General features: G+C 40.0%; 1 long non-coding RNA gene across 1 annotated transcript in view; it reads left to right on the top strand.

Moving 5' to 3' along the window:
• The first annotated feature begins 1,850 nt into the window (after positions 1-1,850).
• LOC107834603 (uncharacterized) overlaps positions 1,851-11,071 on the top strand; it is a 26,858-nt gene continuing 17,637 nt past the window's right edge. The window contains exon 1 of the long non-coding RNA XR_001660407.1: positions 1,851-2,457. This is a non-coding gene — a long non-coding RNA (uncharacterized LOC107834603). The remainder of the gene's footprint in view (positions 2,458-11,071) is intronic.

Raw genomic sequence — 11,071 nt, 5'->3', positions numbered from 1 at the left:
ACTTAAGGAGCTCCGATTGCTCTGCTGCCACATAGAAGATGGCTGACGCTGTTACGTACGACTCAGCGCTCCATGAGGCGTCTACATATTTATGGGCGGGAGCTACACAGGACCTCAGAACGCTACGGACCGACGCTGTTGTCACGGTTGCCTAGAAACGGACACTATGCAGCCGCAGTGAGGTGCTATCAACCCGCGTCTTTTTTACAACGTCCTCGACCCGACTCTTCACCGAACTTAGAAGTTAAACCTCTCTTAAAGATACAGACGTGTGAGGGAAGACGCAAATCCTAGGCTGAATAATTTTAGTGAGGATGAACACAGGCAATTAAAAAAAATGTGTCCATCGTGGCGCAGTGTGCTGCTGTATGAATGGATCAGGAGAGGAACACTGCAGACCCGTCATAACCGATGAACCAGACATCAACGTCTCTTCATCCTTCAATCATCTCCCGAGGCTGATATGGTACAGAACATGAGTAAGTTTCTTGTTGTGCTTTTATTGGTTTGATTATTTGCGTATTTAATAATATCAGCCAAAATAATGCAAATGGTCATTTAAAGAACAAGACATACAAATAGATTAACACTAAATACATAAATATTTCCTACTTTAAAAGGTTTGTTAGAGCTTTCTGTAGGTTTTATTTTGAAATGTTGATATATTTTATGAATTCATTGTGCAGTGGTCATTTAATGTATTATTAATGCACCAGACCCAGACCTGCAGTCTTGGGCGGTTCTAGATAAGGGCCAACGGGGAACCAAAGAAGTTATACTAAATACATGTCTTATGTTAATACTCAGTGGTGGATCACTTTTTTTTTCTTTAACCTTCACAATTTTACTTTAACAACAAATTAAAAATTATACTGCTGCACTTTTAGCTGCTGTATATGATCATACTTTCCATCTGCCAGGGAACTGCAACCTAGATCTCTGGAGACAAAAGTGGCTCTTTGGCTCACTTATTATATCAAATGATGAAATATTGCTCTGTTCCCCTCCCCCCATTCTTTTTCCAAACGTCACCGTGGAAAAACACCAACTATCCTGGTCCCTGTGGTAAATTTGGTTATGAACCAGCCTCCAAACCTAACTCCTTATTTCTATAAATATTTTAGTAATACTCAGTACCAGAATGTTCACATAACTTTTATACTTTTGGCTCTCTGATGACACATTTTGAACATTAAATCAGGTGTTATGATCAGTTGATCAGTACTTGAGCAGTTTACCAAATACTTTTTACACTTGCTTAGTTAAATGTTTTTTTAAGGTATGCTACTCTGGAGTACAATTTTGAGGTACTCTAACCAACTATGCAAAAATGATTGCTCTACGGATCACTTTTTAAAAACTAAAAACACCACCATAAAATAATGTCTATCACTACAGTGGAAGTCCCACCCCATGAGAGTAGGGCGATACACTGTGGGGAGAGTCCCTTATTTTATAATTTCTGAATGGTGGCAACCCTACAGGCAGTGTTGTCAATGAGGGAATCATAAACCCTTGTAGGTCAAGCTGAGCTGAGGGCTGACAAAATTTCTCATTTGTACTGTTGGCAGTATTATGTTGTTATTTTTTTAAGAAAAAAATTTTTTTTTGAAAGTATATATATATGTATTGAAAGATTCTAATTGTGATTCCAGATGAAACTCTAATGATCAAAATATCCACAAATAGAAAAACGTTTTCTTTCCTGAGTGCATCAGCAGCACCAGAGACTGGAAGTCAAGGATTTCTCCAGTAGGATATTAAGCAACAAAAAAACCACAATATTTTATCTGTGTCCTTTAATTATATTGTATATTTTTTAACTGAAGTCCCTTTGTTGAAGTTGAGGTCGGCGTAGTGGAACAATAAGCATCCCGACATGAGCTGAATTCGGTGCCCATAGGCTGGTGGCGCATTACTGTGCGAGTGTGTGTGGGTGTGTGTGTGGTGGGTTTGCTTTTCTTTTTCACTCGTAGCCAGTGGGCGCTTCTTCCTGCGCACATCATAGCGAGCAGAGCCCGGGGATGCGCGCAACGCGAGTATCGCCGCAGTCAGTCAGCGACGCCGCAGCTGTCCTCCCCTCTCTCTTTTCCTCTCTCTCTCCATTTCTTTCCTTCCAGGCTGCATCGCTTAGGAGCGCACGCGACGCAGCGGAGGAGCTGCGCCCCCTCAGATTCCTCACATTCCCTCTTGATTGTTGGATTATCGGAGGCAGAGAGAGGGGCTGCGCTCGTCCGATCCTGTCCGAGTCGGCCGGCTGTGATTTCTTCTCTCTTAGCAAAGAGCACCGTCTTCTTTTCTTTTTTCCTTTCTTTTTTGTTCTCCTCCCTCCTCCCCCACCAAAAGAGTTGCAGTGTGTTGAGAGAGAAATGCTTCTGAGCCACTGTGTCTAACGGATACTGGACTTACAACTCAAGCAGGTTGATGAAGAGGAGAAAAATCTGCATCATAGCAGCTGTAAGTGTTCACTCTGATATTATTACTGCATGCTTTAACTCCCAACTGCAAGATGTACGAAAGAAAAAAACTATAAGTTTGCAACTCAATTTGACACAAAAGAGAGAACAAAACTACCTCTAGACATGAGTTTCATCTTCATTTGTGAGAGAATGCACATGCAGGTGTGCAGTGCTGATGATTGCAATTCCTCCAATGGTTTGGATGGTCCTGGTGGGGATTCTCACTGCTGGGACTCATTTCCCTGCATCTAGGACAGAGTCCATATGGTGCCGCTCTGCTCAGTCAGACAGACAGACAGACAGAGAGAGAGAGAGAGAGAGAGAGAGAGAAAGAGAGAGAGAGGTGCAGCATCAGGACCAGAAGCTCCCAGTCAAACTTAACAGTTCATCCTCAGTTCACTTTTACAAGACGTTCACATCCAGTAAGACTGAAGAGTTGAGTCAATCCAGGTCTGGGGAAGAACGAGGACCGTTTGGTGCATTATTTAGATTGAAGCCGGTTTACATCTACAATGTCATGACCCACTCCCCCCGCTCCCGCACTCCCTCCCCCTCCTTAATAAAAGTAATAATGGTGGAGACCCACAGTGAGGGAGGGGTGGAGGGGGGCAGTAATTAGGCAGATCACTTTAACAGCTCAGCACATTCATTCTGGGTAAACCAAATATATACCCACCACTGGGTTTGACTTTTCCCCACCCAAACAGACAGAAAAGGGAGAAGGAAAAGAAAAAAAAAAAGAAATGCAGCCGAACGCATCTTCAAAGTATCCTCCTTATTCAGAGGGGACTCTGACCCCCCTGTTTTCACTCTTCATGTTTATTTATAGATCCTTTTTACACATATTTGGAGAATAACTAGCAGCAGCCAAATGAGAGGTGAAACATGCCTTTTCTTTCTTTAGAACATGCAGAGAGTTACACTGTGATGCAGCAACATCCAGCATGGCAGTCCGTGTGTGTATGTGTGTGTGTGTGTATGCGTGTGTGGGGTGAGTTTGTGCTGTGGCACCATTTGCTTTCAAAAGCCCCTTTTTTTGATTGAACCAGAGAGGCAATTACAGTCTACAGCCAGTTTTCTTCTTTACCTTCAGAAAGCTGTGAGATAAATTGAAGAGAACAAGAAAGAAAAAATAGTAAAGATGCAGCCCGAGTGTCTGCTGCTCCTCGTTTTTGTCCTCCAGTCATGTGTTTAGTGGTTGGATGGATCTAGGATGGCTGTGTGGGGAGGAAGATGGAGAACAGCTCCCCCTCTCTCTTCTTTTTTAAAGTGCACTTTACTCTCCGGACCCCTGCGTTGGACATGGGTCCTGCTGTCTTCCAGGGCATAAGGGATTTCTCTCGTGGAGAAGCGCACAGCTGGATGTGTGATGGAGGATCCTGGCCAGATGTTGAGAGCGATAGTAGCGATCAGATTTCACAACGTTGAAATCTGTCAGTGTGTCATGGTTTTCTGGTTTGAGGTGGCACAGTATGGACAAGCAGCCATGAGTAAAAATGCTACACTTCACAGCATCTAGGAATTTGTTACTAGATGTTTAACATGAGCTAACTGTGTGGAGAGACATTTGTTCTAATTGCATTTCAAAACTGAAATTTGAAACAACGTATCAGTAATAGAATACGTTTTGAGAGTAATTTACAGCATGTATGTAATAGCTGAACATACATTTATACAGTTTGCTATTTTTTCAAATTATTTTTTCTGATTTTATTTTATGTAGTTTGATTTTCTACTGCTGGTAAAATATGACAAGTTTCTTCACATGACCCTTTGTTCTTATTTTGATATATTGGCAAAAATACTGAAAAAATTAGCTCTTGACAGAGACAAATATATATTGCCGTACTGTTCTACACTTATACAGCGGGACAACTGACAAAATTGTTGAAAATAAGAAAGGCCAAAGAAAAAGGCAGGTACTACAGGTATAAGAAATGTAAATGTATATAGTTGGGCTAAATGCCATGAATGCTTTCATGGTGATGATATAATGAAAAAGATTATCACAAATATTCTGTGACAAAGGGTCACAGAATATTTTACTGGTTATGAAATTGTAACCTTTTAAAAGCTTGTTATACTTTGATTCTAGTAACAAATGCCAGAGTTTCATTTCCAAAGCATAGTTCAAACTTATTCTGTCATATAGTCAAAGCTGACCTGAGCCTCAGCTGCCTTACACTGTCAAAGTATATCAATTTTCTATTTTTTTCCCCCAAAAAGCTTCACAGTATAAAACTGTACCCTCAAAATATGGATGAAAGAGTTCAAGATCTTTATAGATATAGAAACTCATTCACACGTCAGACGTAATTTATTATTATGGTACAATCAGTATGAAATCGTATTCATAAATTTGTTAGTTTTCCATACATGAACTCTTGTAGGTTGCTCTTTCAAAACTTTTGGTACGGTCCAATCAGACGTCCTCCAAACTACCACGGCCACATGAAGAAGGACACATTTAAACAGACAAGAAGCTTTCCCCTGAGCTTAATGTTTCCAAAGAAAAGATGTCGCCTTCTGTCTCAATAATGTGTAAACATGACTGACAAGGCAAACAGTGATCCACTAAAGATGTCTAAAAGTGTTTGAAAAATTGTCAGGGTTGCCTGAACAGGCTGGACGGAGCCAGTCTTTCTGAACCAAAGGGCTTTAAAGAAAAAAAAAAGTAAAATTTTCAATGTATTTTTCTGGGCCAAATAAAACCAATGATTGGATGACCTGGAATGTTCCTGTTTTCTTAAAAAACATACAGAAGAAATAGAAGTATTTATACATTTTAGCTAATTCTCAAGACAAAAGACATTGTCAAGTAGGAGAGTAAGGAATGGGGGAGGAGGAGTGCAGCCAGCGGATCAAGCAGCTAAGAGAAGCACGATGTAGCCTCAAAGAGGCTAGCTCCAAGCTATCGGCTAAAGCTAATGCTACCGGCATCAACTGAAATCTGCTGAGCGACTGAACTTTTTCTTGTACTTTACTAAAAGTGCAGGATAATGTAAGATTGACGCCTTTGAGCTTTACATCATGTTTTAATGTTATTTCCTCATCAAAAACACATCTGGAGAGTTGCCTTTATTTCTTCATGCATGTTTGAGAAATCCTTTCATCTCCATGGCAACCATTCAACTGCGTAAAACGCTTTGAAGGGGACCATGTCACCCTGGAGGACGAAGCTCCGCCTCTCAGTTACAATTTAGCTAGCAGTAATTAGCAAACAGCTGGTGAAACTGCAAACCTACTGAGCTCATTATAGGAGCTACTTCTCAGTGCATCGCTAGTAAAAAGGTTGTTAAAAGGGTTAATAGAAAAGTGAAGGCGGACTGTCAGAGCAGGAGTTGTTAAAGAGACAGACCCAATTTTGAGGCAGTAAATTATGAGGACAACTTTCTTCTAAGTCATATTTGATGTTTACAGCATTTTTTATAACAAGTGTGGCTAAAGTAGTTACTTTTTTGTGACATAAAATGCAAAATGGGGCTGGAAAACACATCATACCACCCTTTTAAGTTGCAAAGTAACTCCAGCCTCACTTGCTGCCACAAATGACTTTGGTCTGATTCTGTCTGGGTTTGTTTCATGAATGACAGTAAATGTTTTTACAGCCCACCAGACTTTATAATGGATGCCGAACACTATTATCCGTTCTATGTTATAGGTAAATCCAAATCAATTAGTGAAGTTGAGAAAAAAATCATTGCTACATTAATTGCTTATTAATGTAGTGCAGTGCCTTTGGGGCCCTTCACCTTCATCACACCCGTAAAGGTTGATCATCAGTTCCAAACTGAACGGGGAAGCGTTTGTTTTATGCTCTGCATTTTGCTGCACTCCAACGTTAATTTTGTATTTGCTGCTTGGTCACCTGGCTCAGAGGAGAAAAACAGAAAAAAAGATATCTGTTTATTGTGAATTCTTCTTTTACTGGCCAAAACCCAGAGCAGCTGTGTATTCAGACTGTGTGGCGTCTCCTCGTTTCCCAGGTTCTCGTTCAGTGTGATTGGATGGAGAAGGCAGCGGATAGCCGTAAAGACAATAACAACACTGGAATGGGCGCATGAGATGCTACGCTGAACCCCCCCACACCTCAGGTCCCTGCCAGCGGTGTTCAATTTGCTCAGAATGAGGCTTTATTTTTCCCCTAGCATGATCCGATACGTGCGTCTCTCCCAGGTTTGTGGTGCTTCTGTGCATCTTGTGATCAGAATACAAACCTTGAGCATGTACGGCGCCTTGATAAAAACTCTCCTTTCCTTCCTACCTTATTAGATTCTTTTGCAATTATCCTCCCCTCAGGGGGAAATGGATGCCTTTAACCACCTCTCCTATCAATTATGTGCCAAACAACAGCCCCACTAACCAAGAAGTCATCTCATTTACTCTGCAATGCGTTTAGCCAATGACTTCCATTAGGTTTAGCTTCTGTGGAGGTGAAAGTGCAAAGCCTCATTACATTTGGCACAGCAATCTTTCGCTCATCATTTCAGCTGAGAAAGCTGAAGGGAGGGGAGGCGGGAGAGAGAGAAAATACTACCGCATCTTCAGTGCAACAAATCTCAGAGGGTAAAATTTTATTTTTAGGCTTTTCCGTTTTTTTCTGTAGACAGAAATTAGGGTTCTATATTTTTTCCCTCTCGGATTCGTGAAAGCTTTGGGTGCTCCTGCTCTGTAATGGTTAAGGCTGCCGAAGCTTTTTGAGAGTGAAAAAATGTCCTAACAACTGCAAAAGAGATGGACCTCAGTGTGAAATTGAAATCTGCTTTAGAAAATATGAATTCATTCTTTTATCCAACAAGTTTTTTTCATTTACATAATACAGACGTACAAAATACTCAAAGTAAAAGAAGTCCTTTTAGGGGTTTTTTTTTTACACCCAGGGACTTGCATTCATTATATCATTAGATACTCTTTGCTACTGTTTGATTTTCAAGGAGAGCTTTTCCCAAGAAAATTTTCCTTTTATCATCTTGAAACTTCTAGGACTGAAGGGTCAGGATAGCAAAGATGGATCATCCAGAAAGAGGATGGTCCTTAGTGTTACACTCAAACTGAAAAAAAATGTGGCACACATTTACCCCCTTTCTCCTGTAGCTCCCTCAAAGCGTGTAATCCAATGCGATGGCTTTTTAGAGTAGCAAAACACCCACTACATTTTTGAAAGACACCACGAAATCCACTCTGAATTCGGCTGTGCCTACAATTATAAGAGACGAGAAATAATTACAGTTATTTACAGTTAAGCAAAGCCAACACTGGCCATTAAGTTATAATCAAGCAAATGGCTTGATGTTACCCTTTCACTTTTTTTTACTGTGCTTCAAATAGTGTTGGAAGACTTTCCATACCATGATGTTCACAATGTTCACCAGTAGACCTGTAGACAATAGTAAGCATTTAGTATGTAGGTCTTCATCAAGTATTCCAAAGATAGCTCTGGGTTAATCCACACAACGGGATTGTGTTGTACGGATAAGAGGTTGTGTTGGATCCTTAATCCTGAGAAGCATATCATTTTCCACTTACTGTGATGTAGGTCAGACCTCAAGCAAAGCCCCTTTTTTTTCTTCTCTGAATTGTACTGTTAGAGTCTTCCATTTCAAAGAAAGAGACTGAACCAGTGTCCACTGGTTCCAGTAATAAATAAGTCATGGCTCTGAGTGGTGCTAAGATTCATGTGAAATGGGTTTAAATGTCAGCAAGATTGCACTCACTATTTTGATGTTTAGCTAGCTTATGACTAAATGTCACACATGTGGCATCATCAACATTACCTGTGTGTGTTTTGCTTATAATTAAGCACTCATAAGATGTGGTCAATTTTAGATAGAACTTGGTAAAAAATACAGATTTTGGGCCACAAGAACATATGAGGGGTGTCTGAGCTTAAAACCAGATGGACCAATATAAAATTTGGGCAGTTGTTGATATCCATTATTAATATTGCTGCTATGGCTGATAAACACTACCTAAATCTGAATTCCTTTTATTGTCATTGTGCATGAAGAATAACAAAAAAAAAAAAAGGTACACACATTTATATGTGGAACAAACTGATGCCTTTGAATGTTTTGGTGAGCCCAAACAGCAGGAACTTAAGGGTTAGGAGCAGTCCAAAATCAAGGGGAAGAAAGAGTTCAACTGGCGGCAGGAGGCTAATGTTAATTCCTCCACTTTGAAGATGAATGGTCTGAATCCTTAGAGGAAAAATGATTCTTGGTTCTGGGCCTTTTTCTGTCGCTCGTCATCACTTTGAATCCTGGCCTGTGCAGGACGCAGGTCCGTGTGCACACATCAAAATTCAAATAAATAATAATGACTGTATTAAATATATTACATAGAGTCATTAAAATCTCAATAAATATATAGTGTGTATAAGTACATTTCAATTGTTTAAATAATATTACACTATATTATTTAAATCAGGAAAACAATACAAAAAATGCTTTGATTTACATTTTAGTCATTGTTGAACAATAATAAAATCCTAAGTCATTTTGTGTATAATGGAAACAAAGAAACACATGCCATTCTGCCCATAGTATTTAGTAGGGCAGGATTAGCTAGTGGGGATAATTAGCAATAAGGCTAACCGGCTCATAATATTATGTGGAGCAGCTAAGCTAGCAGAAGCCAACAATACAATCACTGTCTCACCAGTTCTGTTTCGAAGTCAAAGTCTTTTCTCCTCTCCCAGGTCTTTGATTGGCTCTTACAATCAACACATTCAAATTAAGCCTACCTGCCTACTTAGAACGCCTACTTGCAGCAACTCCTCTCCAAACTTTGCTGTGGTCTGACCGACATGTTTGCTTCACAGGAAGTGCATGAAGTTCATACAGAGAGACAATTATTTTTCTACCTGGGATACACATCCTCAACATTTTATTACCAGCATAGGTCTTAAAGGATTCAATATGTGTGAGGTTATCTTTCACATCCCTTGATGACCTCACCTACATCTATTGATCAAAACTCATAGTTACTCAAAACGAGTAAGAAAAATTAGCGCTAATGGCTGATATCATCCGGGAGTGTTCATTAGTGATGTAATAATTGCATGCTTTTCTGACACTATGCAGCCCTATTAATAATGTGCTTTGGTGTAAAGGTCACATTGACTTATTTGTAAATTTTGACATTGCATAGAAAGAGTCTCTGTAGCCTGTAGCTCACGCTATTATGTTGGGGAAATTAGTTTTTAACTAAACCTTCAACACTAATTAGCAGCCACTTTTTTCCCACCCTTGTTTATTCAGTGCTGCTTCCTTAACTTCTGCTACCACATGTGTAAATCCTCACTGTGTTGTTTGCACCAAAAACAAAAGTTTGGCTGACTTAACAAGCAATGTGTTTTCTAGTCAGAAAATTCAGACTAGAATCCATTTAGCTGTGTTTTTCTATGTATGTTATTGTGTTGTTCCTTTTTGTTGCATGGGAGAAAAAACTCCCAGTAGTATACAGAGCTTCAAGTAGGTCAGGATAACAGCATGTATAAATGCTGGAGCATAACATGTTGCCTCCACTTTGTATATGAGAGGTACAGCACAAATAACACAGGTTTTTATAGATATTTACTGACCTCCATCATGCTTAGCCTGAGTCGTTGTACAGGGAGTAAAGCTGATGTATAAATGTGGGATTGTTACCACCTATACCTGCAAGAAAGAACTTCTAATTTGTGCTGTCAGATACTTTCAGAGCACAGAATGAAATACATTGGAAGGGTTTAAAGTGAAGACACTTTTGTTGCGGATTTCAAAAATAGAAAAGGAATGCACATCTTAATGACAGTTTCCAACTAATCTATCTGAGCACTGAGAAGCAATGGAAGGTTACTGGTATAAAGCTGTGCCAAGGTTTTAAAATGTTGGTGTCTCAAAGTGGAAAAAATATTCTGTCATGTTATTCTGCTGGTTTAATGCCCTTTTAATTAAATGTCAGAGAAAGTGCTAGAAAGACAAGAGTTATCTGCATGGAAGATAGATTAACAGCTGAATAGAAATAAAACTGATCAACTGTTTGGAAGTACAGTGGGCCCCTGCTTAGTTTCAGTTCAGTATTTGCAGATTCACTTAGGAGCCAGTTTTTCCTGTGGAATGTAATTCAACATTATTTGTGTAAAACCCACCTATTCCAATCTTTTAATAGAGCTTGGACCGCAAGTGGGCGTTCAGCTTTTAGTCATTTGTCATCCTGAGCCCACATAGGTCTCCTGGTTGATCAAAGGTCAACTTTGATCAGCAAAGTTGATCTTTGCTGATCAACTTAGTTACCCAGGCTGATCAATCTAGTTACCAAGTAACATTGCACACAGGTGCATGACAACTGTATAAACATTCATAAAGACTTCTTCATGTTCATGACAGGTGTTATGTTTATGACAGTGTCATGTCAGTCTTAACAGAGGACATACCTCTGTTAAGACACTTTATTTGAAGACAACCCCTTCAGATAAAGTGTTACCAGATTATCATGCTGTGATAATTTCACACCAACTCTCAGCCACTAATGATCACCATTGCCTAAAGCAGGGGTTCCCAAACTGTGGGGCGCACCCCATAGGGGGGGGGCGCCATGCCATTGCAGGGGGGCGCGGGAAGCAGTCCGGA

This window comes from Poecilia formosa, unplaced genomic scaffold, assembly GCF_000485575.1.
Source record: "Poecilia formosa unplaced genomic scaffold, Poecilia_formosa-5.1.2 Scaffold684, whole genome shotgun sequence".
Classification (NCBI taxonomy): Eukaryota; Metazoa; Chordata; class Actinopteri; order Cyprinodontiformes; family Poeciliidae; genus Poecilia; species Poecilia formosa.
This window is presented reverse-complemented; position numbering and strand designations above follow the sequence as displayed.